The following is a 24,796-nucleotide window of genomic DNA, read 5'->3' as shown; positions in this document are numbered from 1 at the left end:
CTATCACGTTTAGGCCTAATTGTTATCCACAGCTTTGGCTCAGATAAGTGAGGCCCGTGGCTCAAAGCCATGGCCATGATTGAGCCGCTCGTTCTCAGGCTCGCTCGCTCACTCCGCGCGTCTTTGGAAGCAATGGAGTGTTGGGAGCCGAGCCAGAACCGAGCCGTGACTGAGAACATCTCTGAATGTCCACAGGGGCAGTCGCGTAGCTAGGCGTGGGGGGGGGGGGGGGCAGGGGGTGCCTTGCCACCCACGTGGTGGGCAGAGATACGAGTTAGGGGGCGCCCCTTGACAACCACCGCGAGATGTGTTGTCAATAACAGTGTCAAATGAACAACAAACTTATGTAACGATGTGATGTGGCAAGAGGAGTCCTCGATATAGAATAGCCTCCAGGTGCGACCGTGCGAGAGACAAATCACAAATATTGGGGGGCCCTACCTGACCGATTGCCAAACCCCCTGAGCTGATAATGTAGTTACTACGCCAATGATAATGTAGTTACTACGCCACTGATAATGTAGTTACTACACCACTGATAATGTAGTTACTACGCCACTGATAATGTAGTCACTACACCACTGATAATGTAGTTACTACATCACTAATAATGTAGTCACTACACCACTCATAATGTAGTTACTACGCCACTGATAATATAGTTTACTACGCCACTGATAATGTAGTCACTACACTACAGATAATGTAGTGACTACGTCACTGATGATGTATTCACTACGTCACTGATGATGTAGATGCTACGTCACTGATGATGTAGTCACACCGCCAATGATAATGTAGTTACTACGCTACTGATTATGTAGTTACTACGCCCCTGATAATATCACCACGTCACTGATAATGTAGTTATTACACCACTGATAATGTAATTACTACGCCAATAATAATATAGTTACTACGCCACTGATAATGTAGTTACAACGCCACTGACAATGTAGTCACTACACCACTGGTAATGTAGTTACTACACCACTGATAATGTAGTTACTACACCACTGATAATGTAGTCACTACGTCACTGATAATATAGTTACTATGCCACTGATTTGTTTACAAACACCTTGTGTCTTTCCTTGCTGTAGAAATATGTTCATTCAAGAAGATATCTGGGTTACAGTTTTTTAAAATCATGCAGATAAAAAACATGTAAAAATGTTTTGATTTAAAGCTTTCGTGACTGCAGAAACAACAAAATAACAAAATATATATAAAATATATATATTATATATATTTTGTTATTTTGTTGTTTCTCTTCAACGTGACTTTACCGAAAAAACTAAGAATATGTAAAAATGTGTTTATGTAGGCCCTTTAGTTTTCTTAGGCCGTAGGCACAGCGCCTACTCATCCAATAGGTGCAGCGCCTACTCATCCAATAGGCGAAGCGCCTACTCATCCAATAGGCGAAGCGCCTACTCATCCAATAGGCGCAGCGCCTACTCATCCAATAGGCATAGCGCCTACTCATCCAATAGGCGAAGCGCCTACTCATCCAATATGCGCAGCGCCTACTCATCCAATAGGCGAAGCGCCTACTCATCCAATAGGCACAGCGCCTACTCATCCAAAAGGCCAGCGCCTACTCATCCACTAGTCGCAGCGCCTACTCATCCAATAGTCGCAGCGCCTACTCATCCAATAGGCGAAGCGCATACTCATCCAATATGCGCAGCGCCTACTCATCCAATAGGCACAGCGCCTACTCATCCAATAGGCGCAGCGCCTACTCATCCAATAGGCCAGCGCCTACTCATCCAATAGGCGCAGCGCCTATTCATCCAATTGGCACAGCGCCTACTCATCCAATAGGCACAGCGCCTACTCATCCAATAGTCACAGCGCCTACTCAGGCACACCGCCTACTCATCCAATTTGCGCAGCGCCTACTCATCCAATAGTCGCAGCGCCTACTCATCCAATATGCGCAGCGCCTACTCAGGCACAGCGCCTACTCATCCAAAAGGCGCAGCGCCTACTCATCCAATAGGCCAGCGCCTACTCATCCAATAGGCACAGCGCCTACTCATCCAATAGGCACAGCGCCTCCCTCTACCTACTGGGTAACACGGCCCCGGATACCGGAGTAACAGACGAACGGGAAACGAGACGCGCAGAGTCGGTGCGTAGATACGGAGGCGACACGGAGGCGTGTAGACAACAAAGACAGGGATACACTGAGAGTGAGACACGCAAACTCCACATATACAGCAGGCATCAGGGTCGGGATCGAACCCACGACCTCCTGCATACCAGGCAAGGTAGTTAACATTTCACCACGGAGAGAGAGAGAGAGACACGCAAACTCCACATATACAGCAGGCGTCAGGGTCGGGATCGAACCCACGACCTCCTTCATACCAAGCGAGGTAGTTAACATTTCATAGCCACCGTGGTGCCCTTGTAGGCAGTACAGAGTGACGCCGAACATCGTTCACAATACGACTTTGGGTTTACAGAGAGTCGAAATGGAGCCACGGTATAGTGGTGGTGCAGCAACAGTTAGCCCATTCCGTTATGAACCTGGCAACCTAACGTTTAATTCCCACAGCCAACATCAGCGGCGAGTCGAGTTGCCACCTGCACTGGTTTTCTCGTGACATTGAGTGCCCTGGGGCCGTCAATAAATGACGTCACGCACCTGGGGGGGGTGGGGGGGGTCAGACATTTGTGACGATGTGTGAGTGACGAGGGGAGGCGGGGGGTTGAGAAATGTGACGTCACATCAAAATGCGCAACTTTAAATAAAAATAGACAACACGTTCTACTTAATTAAAAATACTTTTTAATAAATGTTTTCTCCTACAACATCAGAGTGCAGCGCCACATTAAATACGCGCTACAATGACAACAGTTTAAAGCGATTTTAAGCATTTTTTATTTTCAAAATGGAAATATGTTTTTTTTTGGGGGGGGGTGGGGGGCAGAGCTTTGTGACGTCATATTTGAGGGGGGGTCTGACTTTTTGTGACGTCATGTATGGACGCCCCCCCCCCCCCCTGCCTTGTTTCGTCACGTGCAAAATCCAAAGTTTGAACACGAAATTTAACACTTCTGAAATTCGTGGTCCGCCAGGAAGTGTCTAACTGTGTTGTTGGCCTGACTGGATGTGCTTCACATAATGTTTTTTTCAGGTTTGTTGAATTCTCGTCTCTCATCTTTTTGTTGTATTTACCTCCGTGATTTGTTCTTGACACCTGATGAAGATCGCTTGCGTTGTGATCGAAACGTCGTGTTTGTTTTTTTGTTTTAATATAATTTTATTGTATTTCTACATACAGGCGAGATCCTCGAGATGACGATGCTGGGAAGAAGGCACGTGGTCAGTTCAGTTCATTTCTTAGGTATAGCCCTGTGTTAATCGGGTGCGACCGCAACAAGCAAAAAAAAACTTGAACAAGAAAAACATCTTAAAAGTGACTACGCGCAACAGAAAAATCCAGGGGAAAAAAAAAAACCAGCAAAGTTTTCCAGCATTCGCCACCCTGAGTGTGAATAGTCAATGGTCCCTTGACGAACCAACGTCGCACTCAGAGGACTCACCATTCCATTCAATGCATCGATTCATCGAAACTCGTTGGCAACGGAACCACGCGCTCCACTGCTCAGCAGACTTCATGAGACCTCCTTTGCCAGTACCAAAATGTAGTAATAATAGGGGTTTCTCCCCTTTTTTTTCTGGCAACAAGACTGAAACCTTTTTTTACAAGGATTCACGTCTGCATTAACCACAATACCTGCAGTCAAAATGCAAAAAAAACATACTATGATAATATATGATGCATTGTCCTTGAAACTGGTCCACACCAAGGGACGGCTTTCTTTAAAGAAAGCCGTCCCTTGGTGTTTCTTTAAAGAAAGCCGTACCTTGGTGTGGACCAATCAGTTTCAAGGACAATGCATCATATATTATCATCGAATGTTTTTTGTTTGCATTTTGACTGCATGTATTGTGGTTAATGCAGACATGAATCCTCGTAAAAAGGTTTCAGTTTTGTTGCCAGAGAAAAAAAGGGGAAGAACCCCCTATTCTTATGATCTGCATACTATCAACGGAATCGCGTGAATCTGCCCAAGTGCCGCGGGATCTTTGCAAGGGCGAAGCGGAGACGCACGCCAATACGCCGCTACGCTCGCACGTTGGACTTCTTTCGCGCCGTACGTAAGCCAAGTCACGGTGGACGTGTGCGCGCGTGTGTGTGTGTATATATACTTATAATAAAACAACATTTTCATGCATTTCTTTGTAAAATAAAAAAAGGCCGAGAGGTTTTTTTTTCACTTGAAACATCGCGGGCATTGCAACACGCGTTAAACTCCCCCACGTGGACGGAGTGGAGGTTAGTGGTGGTGGTGGTGGGAGTGGGGGAATGGGCTTGCACGTGTGAGTCGCGCACACAGCTGTTTCGCATCTATACCTTGAGCGTTCGTCACCACATCCAGCCGTCTTCCACTAACTCCGTATCGGTTACTATTCCGGGAAATGATGTAATTAATAATGAATACTCCACCGCTGGTTCTTCTAGTGACCGTGGCGGGATGGTGTGCCTGCAAAGTGACGTCTGTTTAGCATGACCGTAGCACACAGATGCTGTATTGTGAGTAACTATGAGTGCTTAAAGAGAAATGTTGTTGCAGCGTACGTTTTTCACTCTTTCGAATTATTTGTCAAGCCGTCCGAACGAGTGTGTTTAAACTTGGATGGTTTATTATTATTATTTTTATAATGAGACATCGCAGGATCGCGAGAGGTGACGGTAGTGGCTTGAGCAGGCCTCCCTCCATCTAGTAGCGGATTGACCATGGCTCGTGATGATTGATGATGAATTTGTCATGCGGTGTACAAACTCGTGGCTGCGTTACCCCCCCCCCACCGCAAAACAAAAACCCTCCCGTCTGAATGAGTAAACATTAATTATTTGGCCAGGTGGTGTGTTAAAAATAATACTGCAGCAGCAGCAATAATAATGCCCCTCTGTTTACCCAGGAAAGCCACAGTGAGTGGCTTTCCAATGCTGGCTTTCAGGAGGGTCCTACATTTGGGGGATGTTTGTCCACGAATTCCGCTCACGAGCTTGGAAGGGTTCCAGAATATCACGGGACCTTTTTGTCGGTTTCAAAGGATGAAAAATGATCATAAATGCTCTGATACGTGTGGCATTACCTCTGTACTGTTGGCCGTTCTCTGGTCTGACTCTGGTGAGACGAAGTCCTAAAGAAAGATGTCTCTGATGTAGACCAATCAGTTTCAAAGACAATGCGTACATAATTATTATCAGAGCATGTTTGTTTGCATGTTCACCACTAGCACCGTGTGGTTAATGCAGACTTGTTGCCGTGCAAAAGGTTTCTAATTGGTGTTTAAACATGGATTGGCCATGTTTTTGTTTATTGTAGTACGGAGTTAGACTGATGGCCTTAATCTAAGTTTTCTTGTTGTTGTTGTTTGACTTGCATCCCACTGGGATTTTTGCACACAGCGTTGGTGTACGGTGCTATTTCAGGAATATTTTGATGTTTTTTTTCCTGGATTTTCTGTTTGCACAGTCACATAGTCACTTTAAGATGTTTTCTTGTTCATGTTTTTTTGTTTGTTGCTGTTGCACCCGATTCAAGAGCCGAATGGCTCACGGGGCTATACCAAAATAAACGAAACTATGAAACTAAACTATGAAACATCTTCGAACCTCCTGTTTTAGAGACAGAAAGGGCAAAAGCCTAGTCTTGGAATCCAGAATGCCCCCGGAACGAGGGGGCAATGCTCCGAGCTGCACAAAGATCGATAAAAGAAGAAGGCAACGCTGAAGACGAAGCCTATACCACCTGGTGATCCAGGGGTGGTTATCAATGCGAATACTAAAGCAGGCTTTGAGCCTGCTGAGCTTCCGAAATCCAACCCGAACGGGTGTGTTGAGTGGCATTCGGTCACCGTTGTTAGTGGGTGGTTCGTTGTAGCCTATCATCTATTGAGGAGAGGGGGGGGGGGTCGATAAATTAGGCACCAATGTGTGAGACTTGCGGCTCCAGTTGCCCTGTGACTTCGTTTGTCCCCACCAGAGGAGTTTGAAATCCCCCTACTCCTGGCTCAATAATACGAGACACATTCCCATTTAAATGCAGGAAACACGAATAACGTATTATTACAATTTTCGGGCAATCAAGCAATATTATGCTACGTAATATTGTTACAATATTATCTTACAACATAATATTTGTTATATTTTCGATTATATATAATATTCAGTTATATATTATGTTACGATATTACGTTACAATATTATGGTATATATTATGTTACGATATTTTATATCACAATAAAGCAATATTATGTTACTTAATAATACGTTACATAATATTGTTACAATAGTATCTTACAACGTAATATATGTTATACTTATGATTATATATCATTTTACGTTCGTGCTCTTTCGCCACTGCCGGCAAAAAGAGGCCCTCCACCAGAGTGAGCTCTATGGAGCCCCGTCTAGCGGGGGGGGGGGGGGGGGGGGTGGTATTTGGTCTCCTCTTCCACCCTGAGCAGACCGTGTTGTTGGAGGAGGTGGACGTACCCACGCTTTACCCGACCACACAGCGACCTATGTCCACCGCTGGGTGGCCATAGGTCGCTGAGTGGTGGGGTCATTTCAGAAACCCGGCCACCTCTGGATCGCAATGCCCGGCTGGTCGCACACCGCGGCAGCCGCCGACGCACAAATCCCCGCGTGACAACAGCATCGTTGTAAACTCTTCGATCCCCTCAATGCCTTTGAACGTGGAACGTCTTCGTAAGTGGCAGCTGCGTCTCTCGTCACAGCGGCAAAGTGGATGAGTTGGAGCCATCATCCACAGCGGCCTCTGGCATTTCTGGGAACTGCGATTTCTGCTAGCTCGCCGTCGCGATGAGTCACCCGAACGCAGAAGGCCTCTGTGTTGTTGTTGTTGTTATTTTACACGCGACGTCATGTAATTCATATAATTGTTGTCATGGCGAAACGATACGGGGGGGTTGTTGTTGCCGATTTGCTCGTTATAGTGGGAATACGCGTGCAGGAGGAGGGAATTTTAAAAGTGCTCGACGGGAAGAATCGAAATCCACGTCTATCGCTTTTCTCCCGCCGCTGCTGCTGCTGATGCTGCTGCAGCTGCTGCTGATGCTGCTGCAGCTGCTGCTGATGCTGCTGCAGCTGCTGCTGCTGCTGACGTACCCACGCTTTACCCCACCACACAGCCACCTGCAGGCGTTCTCATTCACACCGCTGGGTAGACATAGGCACGGGTGGGGGGGGAGTAATTTCAGAAACCCGCTCCGTGCCGACCTTCATAGGCGGTACTACTCGCTAGCAGCACTTGCCCCCAACAGCACGCTAAGGCTACACGAGCCGGCGGGCGGGCGGGGGAATCTTTATAATCCACGCTCCGCTCCCACGTTGACACCCACACAGCTGATAACGTCTGCGGTAGAGCTGTAGTGGGTTCCACGGAGGCACGCGCTTGAACTTGGGAGGCAACGCTTTTATTCTTCGCACACCCCCAACAGGGTAACTACATAAACGCACGCTGGTTAACTAGGCCGCAACGGGGTAACTACATAACCAGGTCGGTCAGTGACACACCACCGCCTGACCCACGATGCCGAGGGTAAAGAGCGAGGATCGAAGAGACGTAGCACCGACGGGTTCCATTCCAACAGACAGCCGCGATTGCTCTCGCAAATCAAATCAAATCGCAATATCTGTCCCAAGAATCCCAATGAGACATTTTCCCCCCAAACCGTTCAGCCCCTGGTTGTGAGCGCTCTCGCGGCACCACGGAAAGCGACCCTGGGACCGTGCCACTGTCGCTCATCCCCCCCCCCACCCTGCGTCAGCCCTCGGCGCCGAAACGTCGCACGTCGTGCCGAACAGGACAACAGACAACAACAACAACAAAAACACCACGGGACGGAAACACCATCAGAGGGAGGCGAGAGAGAGAGAGAGATGGAAAAAAAACGAAATGATGGACGAAGCAAAGTGCAGACTACACCGAGCATCTTGTTTCCTCTGATCGTAAAAATAAAAAAAGAGAGAGGGGGAGGGAGTGAGTGAGAGCTGTGTGCAGCATCGGTCGCAACAGCAAACTCGCCCGGGGAGACATGCGCAGCAGTGTGCAGCTGTCTGCACAGCAAGAGAAGGGGGTAACAGAGCGGAGTGGAATAATCAGTGTCTGTGGAGTTGGAGGTCACATTCCTCCTCCTCCACCCACCACCACCCCTCAAATGTCTCGCCGTGTCCGGATGCGTGGGCGCGACACGGAGTGGCCTAGGGTATTGGGGACACGAGTGCAGCCGCTGACTCACGCACAGACAACACACACAACACGCACAGACACAACACACACACACACAGACACACGACACACACAGACACACAGACACACGACACACACACACGACACACACACACGACACACACGACACACACACACGACACACACACACACACGACACACACACACACGACACACACACACACGACACACACACACACGACACACACAACACACACACAACGCACACACAACACACACACAACACACACACAACACACACAGACACACACACAACACACACAACACACACAGACACACACACGACACACACACGACACACACACACGACACACACACACGACACACACACACGACACACACACAACACACCCCCAACCTTAGCAGACTTTTGGCAGCAAGTGCTGTCAGCGAGTAAGCAGCAGCTATGAAGGCTACCGGCACTGTGGCACAAGAGGGGGTGGGTGGCGGGCACCACGCCCGGCCGCCTTTGTCTTCCCAGCGGCGATGTTTACACATCGCACCGGGTACTCATTTGAGGCTGAGCCGACCTTGGGGAGGGCCAGGACAGGTTCAGATAATCGTCACGGGGTGTTGGCCATGTGCGGGAATCGAACTCGGGTCGCCGGGGTTTGAAGCGCAACGCGCTGACCGCTACACCACCGCTCCCCCCTGACTCACACAGACAACATAGACTGGCACACACACACAGACTGGTACACACACACAGACTGGCACACACACAGACTGGCACACACACACAGACTGGTACACACAGACTGGCACACACACACAGACTGGCACACACAGACTGGTACACACACACTGGCACACACAGACTGGTACACACACACAGACTGGTACACACACACAGACTGGCACACACAGACTGGCACACACAGACTGGTACACACACACAGACTGGTACACACACACAGACTGACTCACACACACAGACTGGTACACACACACAGACTGGTACACACACAGACTGGTACACACACACAGACTGGTACACACACAGACTGGTACACACACAGACTGGTACACACACAGACTGGCACACACACACAGACTGGTACACACAGACTGGCACACACACACAGACTGGTACACACAGACTGGTACACACAGACTGGCACACACAGACTGGTACACACACACAGACTGACTCACACACAGACTGGTACACACACACAGACTGACTCACACACAGACTGGTACACACACAGACTGGCACACACAGACTGGTACACACACAGACTGGCACACACAGACTGGGACACACACAGACTGACTCACACACACAGACTGGTACACACACACAGACTGGTACACACACAGACTGGTACACACACACAGACTGGCACACACACAGACTGGTACACACACACAGACTGGCACACACACACAGACTGGCACACACACACAGACTGGTACACACACACAGACTGACTCACACACACAGACTGGTACACACACACAGACTGGTACACACACAGACTGGCACACACACAGACTGGTACACACACACAGACTGGCACACACACAGACTGGTACACACACACAGACTGGCACACACAGACTGGTACACACAGACTGACTCACACACACACAGACTGGCACACACAACACTGGCTCACACACACTACATTGTCACACTCACTCACACACCACTGGCTCACTCACTCACACACACTCACACTCACTCACACACACACTCACACACTCACTCACACACTCACACACCACTGGCTCACTCACACACACAACACTGGCTCACTCACACACACACTCACTCACACACTCACTCACTCACACACTCACTCACACACTCACTCACACACTCACACACCACTGGCTCACTCACACACACAACACTGGCTCACTCACACACACACTCACTCACACACTCACTCACTCACACACTCACTCACTCACACACTCACACACACTCACTCACACACTCACACACACACCCTCTCACACACTCACTCACTCACACACTCACTCACACACTCACACACACTCACTCACTTACACACTCACTCACACACTCACTCACCCACACACTCACTCCCTCACACACTCACTCACACACTCACACACACTAACACACACTCACACATTCACACACTCACTCACACACTCACACACACTCACACACACACTCACACACTCACTCACTCACACACTCACCCACACACTCACTCACACACTCACTCACTCACACACTCACACTCACTCACTCACACACTCACACACTCACTCACACACTCACTCACACACGTGTCTCTGAGACCTTTGACAGAGGTCAAGTGCCTAATGAGCGCAATTTAATGACGATAATGATGATTATGATGATGATTAATCACTCATAGCCACTTACAGCAGAACGTTGGGGCTCAGTGATTCGAGTCTCAAGTTTCGCTGTTTACTTAGTTTAACCGGCTGGGAACTCCAGGGGCCGGGATGATGAGTCTCATTCGCAAGAGTGACCCGTGTACATGACTGTGCCCATGAGTCGCGGGCGATGATTGCCCGCGTGCTGCATTCATCCCACTCGGCATGCCACACCGCGGACGCGACGATCAGGCGAGGCCGTCCTGGAGGAAGGCAGCCGCCGAGAGAAAGGGGAGACACGTGCACACGCGGGACACGGAGACAACGAGACGCCGAAGACACCGAGAAACGTTAACAAGGCGGTGACCACTCAATGCCCGTGGACTATAACAACAATAACAACAACGGGGGCGGCGACATCGTTGTCAATGACCACTGCGTTCCAGGAGTGTGTTTTAGGCTGAGCTGACCTAGGGGAGGCACAGCTGGTCAGCATCCGATTTCAATTGCCACTTATGCGTCCATGGGTACGCATGCTGTTGCCTTGCTCCCTGCACCTGCGGTTAGCATGGTTGGCGACGTAGGGTGCGAAAGAAGTTCAACATACACAGAGAAACCTACAGACTCGCACAGAGACCCACAGACTCACACAGAGACCCAGACTCACACAGAGACCCATAGACTCACACAGAGACCCACAGACTGACACAGGGACCCACAGACTCACACAGAGACCCACAGACTCACACAGAGACCCATAGATTCACACAGAGACCTGTAGACTCACACAGAGACCCAGACTCACACAGAGACCCAAAGACTCACACAGAGACCCACAGACTCACACAGAGACCCACAGACTCACACAGAGACGCACAGACTCACACAGAGACCCATACACTCACACAGAGACCTATAGACTCACACAGAGACCCATAGACTCACACAAAGACCCACAGACTCACACAGAGACCCATAGCATCGCACAGAGACCCACAGCCTCACACAGAGACCCATAGACTCACGCAGAGACCCATAGACTCACAAAGAGACCCATAGACTCACGCAGAGACCCATAGACTCACACAGAGACCCATAGACTCACACAGACACCCGTACACTCACACAGAGACCCGTAGACGCACACAGAGACCCATAGACTCACATAGAGACACATAGACTCACACAGAGACCCATACACTAACACAGAGACCCATAGACTCACACAGAGACCCATGTGTGAGTCTGTTGGTCTATGTGTGAGTCTGTGGGTCTATGTGTGAGTCTGTGGGTCTATGTGTGAGTCTGTGGGTCTATGTGTGAGTCTGTGGGTCTATGTGTGAGTCTGTGGGTCTATGTGTGAGTCTGTGGGTCGCTGTGTGAGTCTGTGGGTCTCTGTGTGAGTCTGTGGGTCTATGTGTGAGTCTGTGGGTCTCTGTGTGAGTTTATGGGTCTCTGTGTGAGTCTGTGGGTCTATGTGTGAGTCTGTGGGTATGTGTGTGAGTCTATGGGTCTATGTGTGAGTCTGTGGGTCTATCTGCGTGTCTGTGGGTCTATGTGTGAGTCGGTGGGTCTATGTGTGAGTCTATGGGTCTATGTGTGAGTCTGTGGGTCTATGTGTGAGTCTGTGGGTCTATGTGTGAGCCTGTGGGTCTATGTGTGAGTCTATGGGTCTATGTGTGAGTCTGTGGGTCTATGTGTGAGTCTGTGGGTCTATGTGTGAGTCTGTGGGTCTATGCGTGAGTCTGTGGGTCTTTGTGCGAGTCTGTGGGTCTCTGTGTGAGTCTGTGGGTCTCTGTGTGAGTCTATGGGTCTCTCTGTGAGTGTATGGGTATCTGTGTGAGTCTACGGGTCTCTGTGTGAGTCTATCGGTCTCTGTGTGAGTCTATGGGTCTCCGTGTGAGTCTATGGGTCGCTGTGTGAGTCTGTGGGTCTCTGTGTGAGTCTATGGGTATCTGTGAAAGTCTGTGGGTCTCTGTGTGAGTCTGTGGGTATCTCTGTGAGTCTATGGGTCTCTGTGTGAGTCTATGGGTCTCTGTGCGAGTCTATGTAGCTCTGTGTGAGTCTATGGGTATCTGTGTGAGTCTATGGGTCTCTGTGTGAGTCTATGGGTATCTGTGTGAGTCTATGGGTCTCTGTGCGAGTCTATGGGTCTCTGTGTGAGTCTATGGGTATCTGTGTGAGTCTATGGGTCTCTGTGCGAGTCTGTGAGTCTCTGTGTGAGTCTATGGGTCTCTGTGTGAGTCTATGGGTCTCTGTGTGAGTCTATGGGTCTCTTTGTAAGTCTATGGGTCTCTGTGTGGGTGTCTGTGGGTCTCTTTGTGAGTCTGTGGGTCTCTGTGTAAGTCTATGGGTCTCTGTGTGGGTGTCTGTGGGTCTCTTTGTGAGTCTGTGGGTCTCTGTGCGAGTCTATGGTCTCTGTGAAAGTCTGTGGGTCTCTGTGTGAGTCTGTGGGTATCTGTGTGAGTCTATGGGTATCTGTGTGAGTCTATGGGTCTCTGTGTGAGTCTATGGGGCTCTGTGTAAGTCTATGGGTATCTGTGTGAGTCTATGGGTATCTGTGTGAGTCTATGGGTCTCTGTGTAAGTTTATGGGTATCTGTGTGAGTCTATGGGTCTCTGTGTAAGTTTATGGGTATCTGTGTGAGTCTATGGGTCTCTGTGTGAGTCTGTGGGTCTCTGTGCGAGTCTATGGGTCTTTGTGTGAGCCTGTGGGTCTCTGTGTGAGTTTTTGGGTATCTGTGTGAGTCTGTGGGTCTCTGTGTGAGTCTATGGCTCTCTGTGTGAGTCTATGGGTCTCTGCGTGAGTCTGTGGGTCTCTGTGTGAGTCTATGGGTCTCTGTGTAAGTCTATGGGTCTCTGTGTGGGTGTCTGTGGGTCTCTTTGTGAGTCTGTGGGTCTCTGTGCGAGTCTATGGGTCTCTGTGAAAGTCTGTGGTTTCCTGTGTGAGTCTGTGGGTCTCTGTGCGAGTCTGTGGGTCTCTGTGCGAGTCTATGGGTCTTTGTGTGAGCCTGTGGGTCTCTGTGTGAGTTTTTGGGTATCTGTGTGAGTCTGTGGGTCTCTGTGTGAGTCTATGGCTCTCTGTGTGAGTCTATGGGTCTCTGCGTGAGTCTGTGGGTCTCTGTGTGAGTCTATGGGTCTCTGTGTAAGTCTATGGGTCTCTGTGTGGGTGTCTGTGGGTCTCTTTGTGAGTCTGTGGGTCTCTGTGCGAGTCTATGGGTCTCTGTGAAAGTCTGTGGGTTCCTGTGTGAGTCTGTGGGTCTCTGTGCGAGTCTGTCGGACTCTGTGTAAGTCTATGGGTCTCTGTGCGATGCTATGGGTCTCTGTGTGAGTCTGTGGGTCTCTTTGTGAGTCTATGGGTCTCTGTGCGAGTCTATGGGTCTCTGTGAAAGTCTGTGGGTCTCTGTGTGAGTCTGTGGGTATCTGCGTGAGTCTATGGGTCTCTGTGTGAGTCTGTGAGTCTTTTTGTGAGTCTGTGGGTCTCTGTGCGAGTCTATGGGTCTCTGTGAGAGTCTGTGGGTCTCTGTGTGAGTCTGTGGGTCTCTGTGTGAGTGTATGGGTTCTCTGTGTGAGTCTATGGGTCTCTGTATGAGTCTATGGGTTTCATGTGTGAGTCTAAGTATGTATGTTGCTGAACTTCTTTCACACCGTACGTAGCCAACCGCGCTAATCGGAGGTGCGGGGTGGGTGGAAGGGGCAACAAAACTCACCACAGAAAGAGGGTCTATAGAAAGTTATCTTCTTGGTTCTTTCGGTAAAGTCACGTAGACGGGAAATAATAAAATAAGAAAAATAAAACATAATAAAATCCTGTTTTCATTATGTTTAATTTTTCTTATAAATTTCGATGTTAAAGCTTTCCTGACTGCATGGATTCATCTTCTTGCTTTCTTTCGGTAAAGTCACGTAGAAGGGAAATAATAAAAGAATCGAAATTTATAGACAGTTAGTTTTCGACGTGGTATAGTTCAAGAGCGCACAGCCCGCAGTGGGCTTTCCAACATCGAAAGCACGCGCGCTTTCCAGACGGCCGCAGAGGGAGGTGGCTTGGGGTGGTGGTCGCTCCCGCTGCTGCTGCGGTCTGGGTGGCTCGCAGCGAAAAAAAAACGGGGGGGGGTGGGTGGGTGGGTGGGGGGGTGGGTGGGTGGGGGTGTGTAAAGGATTCGCGTCCCGGTGGTGAATATTGATAGAGGAGTTTGGTTTAGGGCCAAGGGGTTTGGCTTGGACGGCGGTGGTATTGCGCATGCGAGAGTCGCGATGAAGGGTGGGCGAAAGTGAGTCGCCGGGGTAGGTGGGTGGGGTGGGTGGGGTGGCTGGTGGTGGTGGTGGTGGGGGGGGTGACGTGAGTGAGAGTGGGGAGGGGGGCTAGGGGGGGGGGTGGAGGCGCTGGAGGGAGCATGAGGAGGAGGATTGTGGTTGAGGGTTGCGGTGGGGCGAGTGAGGGGGCGAGGCAGCTTCATTTAATCCCCGGCGCGCCTCTGTTGATGCACGGAGACGCGAAGGGAGCCGTGGGGGGACTGCTGCGCTGAGCTCAGAATCGGCAGACAGAGGAAGAGAGACACACAGAGAGAAAGAGAGAGGTGAGTGTGGAGGGATAGCCGCAAACATTTTACAACTTCTCGCAATATGCCATTCATTGCCTTGTGGTAGACTGTTGGGGCAAGTGTTGTTAGCGAGCAGCTTTGAAGGTCGGCACGGCACACGAAGGGGGTGGTTGGCCAGCACCACGGCACGGCCGCCTTTGTCTCCCCCAGTGGCGATGTTTTTTTACACACCGCACCCAGGTCCTCATTTGAGGCTGAGTCGACCTAGGGGAGGCCCAGGTAACCGGTTCAGACAATCGTCACCGGTCCGTAGCGCTGCGTAGCGCTAACCGCTGCACCACCTCTCCCCGTTACATCGGCGTACACACCGATGTTTAAACCCCACATGTACGCGTGACCGTGCATATGCCCACGATATACTGCGTCAGAATCAGAATTTTGCTTTTATAGTGCGGGAGGAATCCGATGAGCTGTAAAGCTCTTTGTTTTTTGCACAGGAGGGGTGGGGGAGCAACAAACAGACGCAAACACAAAGACACAAACATGAAGACACAAACACAAAGACACAAACACAACGACACACACAAACACGCAGGCACAAACACGGGCACAAATACACAAACACAAATACGCAAATACAAAGACACAGACACAATGACACAAACATACAGACACAAACACAGAGACACAAACACACATGCACAAACAACAGACACAAACAAAGAAGACACGGAAACAAAGACGCAAACACAAAGGCACAGACACAAACACAAATTACACGAACACAAAGACATACACACAGGCACAAACACAGACACAAATACACGAACACAACGACACAAACATACAGACACAAACACAAAGACACAAACAGAGAAAACACCGACACAAATACACAAACGCAAACCCACAAACACGTCACGCTGTCGAACACCGCATGTCACAACGTGCAACAGAGTACGCACTGCATCGTGTTATGTACTGCATCGTGATTGTACTCACACACACACACATTGCACGCATTCCGCGTGTGCGCATGGTATACACTAGCGAGAGCCTAATGCACAGCTGTCAACCCATCACGGTGTACCCCGTATTCTTTGTACAGGGGCATTGGGTTTTTCAGGTCCACGCGGGGTACAGCCGTTTCACTACGGGCAACAAAAATGCGTTGTCTGTGTGTTTGTGTGTCTCTCCATGTGACGGGACTTTGTCGTCGGATGAACGTTGGGATTTATAAGGAGCACGGGGGTGACCAAAGAGGTCTAAATTGGTCCGTAATGAGTTTGGGCACTGATAAGGGGTTCTCAGGTCTTGCAAAAAAAGACAAAGATCCCCCGTATAGCCTTAAAAGACTGTAGGGGCAAGTGCTGTTAGCGAGCACCTATTAAGGCCGGCACGGCACACGAGGGGGCGTGTGGCCAACACCACGCCCGGCCGCCTTCGTCTCCCCGGTGGCGATGTTTACTACGCACCGCAACCAGGTACTCATTTGAGGCCGCGTCGACCCAGGGGAGGCCCAGCACCGGTTCAGACAATCGTCACCGTGTGTGTTGGCCGTGAAGCGGGAATCGAACCCGGGTCGCCGGGTTCGTAGCGCAGCGCGCTAACCGCTGCACCACCGCTCCCCGCACGCAGCTATGCCAGCGCATGCAATACATGTGTACTGCAACGAACACGTCCCCTGACGCCACGTGTGCGCACAATGCGATGTCGGGCGTACCGTGCGCAGACCGCGCCACGTACGGACGCAGCATTTTGCACGCGTGTCCACGAAGGTAAAGGCTGCGGTCACCCCCCGTGTAGCCTGTGACAGACTGCTGGGGGCAAGTGCTGCCCGCGAGCAGCAACGATGAGGTAGGGCTGGACGATTTGGGGAAAATGTCTAATTGCGATTTTTCTGACAGATATTGCGATTTGGTTTGCGATTACATTTTTTGTAAGTCAAGCTGCAGTTCAATATTCACTGCGTAATGGATGTAAAACACGCGATGGAGCATTTCCACGTGATACCATCAAAATATGAACTGCTCTTTATATTCTCATTGCGATTTTTTCGTGACAGATATTGCGATTTGATTTGCGATAAAAATTTAGTAAGTCAAGCTTCAGTTCAATATTCACTGTGTAATATATTTAAAACATGTGATGGAGCATTACCACGTGATACCATCAAAATATGAACTGCTCTTTATATTGTCATTGCGATTTTTTCGTGACAGATATTGCGATTTGATTTGCGATAAAAATTTAGTAAGTCAAGCTTCAGTTCAATATTCACTGTGTAATATATTTTAAACATGTGATGGAGCATTACCACGTGATACCATCAAAATATGAACTGCTCTATATATTCTAATGCAAGGATGAGAACTTAAAATAGATTAATTGCTTCCAACATGTATTTATTAAAATGTGTTAATTGAAATAGAGCAATCAAACATAGAACAAGTGTTAAGTTAAATAAATAAAGTTATAATAATAAATAATAAAACAATTCCAATAAGCAAGTAATCGGACTTTTCAAATCGCAAAAAAATCGCAGCCTTTGCGATTTGCTAATCGCATTGTTTCAAATTGCGATTTCAATTTGAAATCGATTAATCGTTCAGCCCTACTATGAAGGCCGCCAGGGCACACGGGGGGGGGGGGGTGGGTGGCCAGGACCGCGCCACGGCCGCCTTTGTCTCCCCAGCGGCGATGGTTTACACACCGCACCAGGAACTCGTTTGAGGCGTGTAGATCTCACGCGAACGCACACACCACGCACACACAACGCACACACACCACACACACACCACACACACCACGCACACACACCACACACACACCACGCACACACACACCACACACACCACGCACACACACCACACACCACGCATACACACCACACACACACACCACACACATCACGCACACACACCACGCACACACACCACACACACACCACGCACACACACACCACACACACCACGCACACACACCACACACACCACGCATACACACCACACACACACACCACACACACCACGCACACACCACGCACACACCACACACACCACACACACCACACACACCACGCATACACACACCACGCATACACACCACGCACACACCACACACACACCACACACACCACGCATACACACCACACACACCACACACACCACGCACACACCACGCATACACACCACACACACACCACGCACACACACCACACACCACGCATACACACCACGCATACACACCACACACACCACGCATACACACTACGCACACACCACACACACCACACACACACACCACGCATACACACCACACACACACCACACACACACCACGCATACACACCATGTACACACCACGCATACACACCACGCACACACACCACACACACCACGCATACATACCATGTACACACCACGCATACACACCACGCATACAAACCACGCATACACACCACACACACACCACGCATACACACCACACACCACGCATACACACCACGCATACACGCCATGTACACACCGCGTTCATGATGATACATCGTGCACATCTGCAATGATACGTTTTTCGAGGGGTTTTTTACGCGCTGAAACTCCGACAAATGAGATCACTTTCGTCTGCAGTGCATCGGCGAAAATGAACGCGCGAGAAAAAAAATCACACGGATTATAGGATGAGTTTTACATTTATTTTAAAATCACAGACAGAAAAAAAAACCGCTTCAGTGTGACTCTTCCTATGCAGGTAAACGCGGATTATAGGATTGCACTCATAGGATGAGCACGGCCGGGCTACGTACGGTGCGAAAGAAGTTCAACATACATGCGCACATACTCCTGTGTATAAAACAAGACGTAGTTGTCGGTGTTGGACGCCAGACGTATGCAAGGAAACTGAGCAAAGCCAAAGTGTCCCCAAAGTGGCTCAAAGGTCACCACTAATCCACGATAATTTTGAGGGTGAACCAACCAGCATCTCGAACTCAGAATTCACAATTAAATATTTGTTTTAGAAAAAAAAAGGTGATTGATCTCTCGTACCTATGTCCTGTCTGCATCTCTCGCCTCGCGTCCAAATGCACGTTTGCGTCTCTGCGTCTCTTTGAATTCCATCCTGCATCTTGCATATCCGTTTCTGCACGTCGACATTTGCCGACATTTGCAGACACTTATCCCGTCCCGCTACGCCTCCGCATCTCGTCTCCGTGATCGCCACTTTCTGGGTGAGGTCACCAGTGGCTGTCCTCTTGGATGCACTCGGCCCCCACCGTAGGAACGTGGAGTTTCCACCATTGGCTCGGGGGAGGTAAACAACACCCTCAGGACGTCGCTTTTGACCATTGACTTGTCCAATATCACTTCTGAACACAGCTTTCTTAAGCGGAAAGCATATGCGCTTGTGCGACGTTTCGGGCAACGCCCCTTCTTAATAGCGACATAAATAGAGGCCAGAAGAGAGACAGCGTAGATAATGGTTGTAAACTCCACTGTATTACTTTTAAATACACTCATCTGCATGAAGGGATACCATTCTAAAGCGTTTGCTGGAAGATTGCATGAACGGTGGAACTGGAAATCAGTGAAATAAAGAGCTTCATAGCTCATAGGATTCCTTCCATTGTGAATCAAGATTCAGACTCCGGTTGTACTGCATTGAGGTGCTTCCAATCTCTTCTGTCATCTCACGAGGAGGAGTTTGTAAATCGACAGGGTGCAGGAAGCGGAGGGAGAAAGGGGGGGGGGGAGTGTAGGCCCACAGATTATTATTTTTTCGGTTTTACTTAGGGGGGGGGGGCAGTGCCGGATTAAGTTAAGTGCGGGGCCTGTAGCATGCGATGATGTTATGAAGGAGTCCTAAATAAATAAACACACGTAAATATAAAAATACAAATGTTTAACTTGCATAGTAAAGTAATTGTATGTTTTCATTTGCTATACGGCCAGATAATACGACAAATCGCTAACCGCAAACACCTGGTCGAAGGCGGTATAGTACTATAGTGATAGAGCAAGTGCAGAATCACTGAACCGGAATTGATAGCTTGAAAGCATTTAGCGCCAGGACCTTGAAAGTGCGTGGTCCGTAGCTACTTATGTAGCTACTTGTGCTACTACGATAATCCGGCATTGGGGGGGAGGGGGGGGAGGTGAGGTGTCCAGAATGGTCCATCCCCTGCCAGTGATAGTGACGGCCACGGCGGCTACACGCATCAGGCCACGTGCCTGCAGCACCTGCACGTGTTGGTGCGTGCACGCAGGCTGGACCTCTTTAGCAGCGACGTTTTGCGACAAGGCTCGGCTGGCAGTGAGGCGTGTGCCCTGAAATGGTTGGTTACCGCACCGCCGATTAGCGCTGTTGGTTAGGTACGGTGCGAAAGAAGTTCAACAACATTACATACATCGACTCACACAGAGACCCATAGACTCCAACAGAGATCCATAGACTCCCACAGAGACCCGTAGACTCACACAGAGACCCATAGACTCACACAGAGACCCATAGACTTAAAGAGAGTTCCATCGACTCACACAGAGATCCATAGACTCACACAGAGACCCATAGACTCACAAAGAGACCCACAGACTCACACAGAGACCCATAGCATCGCACAGAGACCCATAGACTTACACAGAGTCCGACAGACTCGCACAGAGACCCACAGACTCACACAGGAACCCACAGACTTTCACAGAGACCCATAGACTCGCACAGAGACCCACAGACTCACAAAGAGACCCACAGACACCCACACAGAGACCCATAGACTTACACAGAGACCCATAGACTCACACAGAGACCCACAGACTCACACAGAGATCCACAGACTCACACAGAGACCCATAGACTCACACAGAGACCCATGGACTCACACAGAGACCCATAGACTCACACAGAGACCCATAGACTCACACAGAGACCCATAGGCTCACACAGAGACCCATAGACTTAGAGAGAGTTCCATAGACTCAGAGGCCCATAGACTCACACAGAGACCCATAGACTCACACAGAGACCCATAGACTCGCACAGAGACCCATAGACTCACACAGAGAGCCATAGACTCCCACAGAGACCGATAGACTCACACAGAGACCCATAGACTCACACAGAGACCCATAGACTTAGAGAGAGTTCCATAGACTCACACAGAGATCCATAGACTCACACAGAGACCCATAGACTCCCTCAGAGACCCATAGACTCACACAGAGACCCATAGACTCGCACAGAGGCCCATCGCTTGCTGTCATTCCCCTGCATCTCAGATTAGCACGGTTGGCTTCGTACGGTGCGACAGAAGTTCAACACACATTCATGCATCCATCACGAAAGAGTGCAATCGTCGTTTTCCATGGATGCTCCGTTATCCGTCTCCGCACCCCGTCAGAGCGAGATGGCTCTGAGACGTTCCGGTTTTTATTCTTTGTCGAAGAGTTGAAGCGACAGAAAGTGGTCATGAACCTTTCTAGCTATGCTCGTGGCTCAAGTCTTGTCCTTTGTTGGAGCAGAAACACACACACAGACACATTTCACTGTCCTCTCTCGCACACTCTCTCTCTCTCCCTCTCTGCTCTCTCTGGCATTCGTGTCCCGGTGCTTTGCAGCCATCTCGGAGGCAGTCCCCAAACCTCTGTACGTTGCCAACTCGGGGAGGGTGGTGGGGAACTGCCCTGAGTGTGATCAGCAACGCTCTTACCCCGTGAAAGCCACCCCCCCCCATCTAAGGCCATCTGTGAAGAAGAGCCTCATAGCTCATGGGATTCCACCCGTTGGTGTAAATCAACATTCCGAAATGTTCTCATTCTGAAATCGCTCCGGCGGATTTTGACAGCGCGCCCCAGCCATTCGCCTGGAATGCGGAAATGTGTGTTTATATATCGGCCGTCTTTTATTTTCTGCACTCATCGCGTTGTTTGTCGATTTATTTATAAATTACCCCTCCCCCCCCCCTTTTTTATTAGCCTGAGTCTCAAGACTGTTTTCTTTTTTTACTTCTCCTTCTTTCAGGAGGAATCTGCAAATATACAGTGAGAGAAAAGAGTATGTGATCCCCTGCTGATTTTGTACGTTTGCCCACTGACAAAGAAATGATCAGTCTATAATTTTAATGGTACGTTTATTTGAACAGTGAGAGACAGGATAACTACAAAAAAAATCCAGAAAAACGCATGTCAAAAATGTTATAAATTGATTTGCATTTTATTGGGGGAAATAAGTATTTGACCCCTCTGCAAAACATGACTTAGTACTTGGTGGAAAAACCCTTGTTGGCAATCACAGAGGTCAGACGTTTCTCGTAGTTGGCCACCAGGTTTGCACACATCTCAGGAGGGATTTTGTCCCACTCCTCTTTGCAGATCTTCTCCAAGTCATTAAGGTTTCGAGGCTGACGTTTGGCAACTCGAACCTTCAGCTCCCTCCACAGATTTTCTATGGGATTAAGGTCTGGAGACTGGCTAGGCCACTCCAGGACCTTAATGTGCTTCTTCTTGAGCCACTCCTTTGTTGCCTTGGCCGTGTGTTTTGGGTCATTGTCATGCTGGAATACCCATCCACGACCCATTTTCAATGCCCTGGCTGAGGGAAGGAGGTTCTCACCCAAGATTTGACGGTACATGGCCCCGTCCATCGTCCCTTTGATGCGGTGAAGTTGTTCTGTCCCCTTAGCAGAAAAAAACACCCCCAAAGCATAATGTTTCCACCTCCATGTTTGACGATGGGGATGGTGTTCTTGGGGTCATAGGCAGCATTCCTCCTCCTCCAAACACGGCGAGTTGAGTTGATGCCAAAGAGCTCCATTTTGGTCTCATCTGACCACAACACTTTCACCCAGTTGTCCTCTGAATCATTCAGATGTTCATTGGCAAACTTCAGACGGGCATGTATATGTGCTTTCTTGAGCAGGGGGACCCTGCGGGCGCTGCAGGATTTCAGTCCTTCACGGCGTAGTGTGTTACCAATTGTTTTCTTGGTGACTATGGTCCCAGCTGCCTTGAGATCATTGACAAGATCTTCCCGTGTAGTTCTGGGCTGATTCCTCACCGTTCTCATGATCATTGCAACTCCACGAGGTGAGATCTTGCATGTTGCCCCAGGCCGAGGGAGATTGACAGTTCTTTTGTGTTTCTTCCATTTGCGAATAATCGCACCAACTGTTGTCACCTTCTCACCAAGCTGCTTAGCAATGGTCTTGTAGCCCATTCCGGCCTTGTGTAGGTCTACAATCTTGTCCCTGACATCCTTGGAGAGCTCTTTGGTCTTGGCCATGGTGGACAGTTTGAAATCTGATTGATTGATTGCTTCTGTGGACAGGTTTCTTTTATAGGGTAACAAGCTGAGATTAGGAGCACTCCCTTTAAGAATGTGCTCCTAATCTCAGCTCGTTACCTGTATAAAAGACACCTGGGAGCCAGAAATCTTTCTGATTGAGAGGGGGTCAAATACTTATTTCCCTCATTAAAATGCAAATCAATTTATAACATTTTTGACATGCGTTTTTCTGGATTTTTTTGTTGTTATTCTGTCTCTCACTGTTCAAATAAACCTACCATTAAAATTATAGACTGATCATTTCTTTGTCAGTGGGCAAACGTACAAAATGAGCAGGGGATCAAATACTTTTTTCCCTCACTGTATATACACACACACTCAGGACGATATAGAAAATACAGGCCGTAGGCACACAGGAGGAAGGTTGTGAGACTCCACACTTAAACGTGGAACGTTGGGTCAACGTTGAAGCAACGTTGAGACAACGTTGCGCTAACGTCGAGCCAGCGTTGAGTCAACGTTGGGCCAACGTCGAATCAACGTTCAGTGGACGTTAGGCCAACGTCGAACCAACGTTGAGTAAACGTTGGGTCAACGTCGAAGCAACGTTGAGACACCGTTGTACTAACGTCGAGTCGACGTTGAGACAACGTTAGGCCAACGTCGAACCAACGTTCGGTGAACGTCGGGCCAACGATCAAACCAACGTTGAGTCAACGTTGGACCAACGGTCGAACCAACGTTGAGTCAACGTTGGACCAACGCCTCCAACCTACATGCCAACCATCGGGCCAAACGTTCCGCGGTTAACGGGGCTGGACTTGACCAAGCCGGGGGATGGCGGTCCTGCAAGGGAGAGTTGAGGATGCAAATAGCCAGAGGCGAGGAATTCCAGACAACGGTGGTCGTGTGTTTTGGGGGGGGGCAGCAGTGGAGAAGGAGGAACATCCTCACGCGGAGTAAAGATTGACTCGTTGGGGGGGGGGGGTGGTGGTGGTGGTGGTGGCTTTGGCGAGAATTAAAAATGCCTCGGGGTGAGCCGTCAAAAGCGAGATTGACTTTGTGGTGCGTCTGGCACGATTGAGGCGCCGCCAACATGATCCGGCCTGCTCGTGGTGGTGGTGGGGGGTGATGGTGGTGGGGGGGTGGTGGTGGGGGGGTGGAAGTGGGGGGGGGGTGGGCGGGACACCACAGCCGTGTTTCGTGACGTGCGTTGGGGTTATTGCATTCCAGGCTGCAGCCGCGTCTCCAGTCCTGTCACTGTGAATGTTTTAATTGCTCCACTGG

General features: G+C 49.6%; 1 protein-coding gene across 3 annotated transcripts in view; it reads left to right on the top strand.

Moving 5' to 3' along the window:
• Window positions 1-15,133: 15,133 nt before the first annotated feature.
• Window positions 15,134-24,796, top strand: part of LOC116954807 (fibronectin-like) — a 101,211-nt gene continuing 91,548 nt past the window's right edge. For 2 of the 3 annotated variants that reach the window (XM_032975637.2, XM_032975635.2), the window contains exon 1: window positions 15,134-15,268. The gene's annotated coding sequence lies outside the window, so the exon portion shown is untranslated. The remainder of the gene's footprint in view (window positions 15,269-24,796) is intronic. The other variant, XM_032975636.2, reaches the window with a different exon arrangement.

Source organism: Petromyzon marinus, chromosome 56 (genome assembly GCF_048934315.1).
Source record: "Petromyzon marinus isolate PM22_M1 ecotype Great Lakes invasive population chromosome 56, UKy_Petmar_22M1.pri1.0, whole genome shotgun sequence".
Lineage (NCBI taxonomy): Eukaryota > Metazoa > Chordata > Hyperoartia > Petromyzontiformes > Petromyzontidae > Petromyzon > Petromyzon marinus.
The sequence above is the reverse complement of the archived record's forward strand: the minus strand, read 5'-3'. Positions and strand labels throughout refer to the sequence as shown.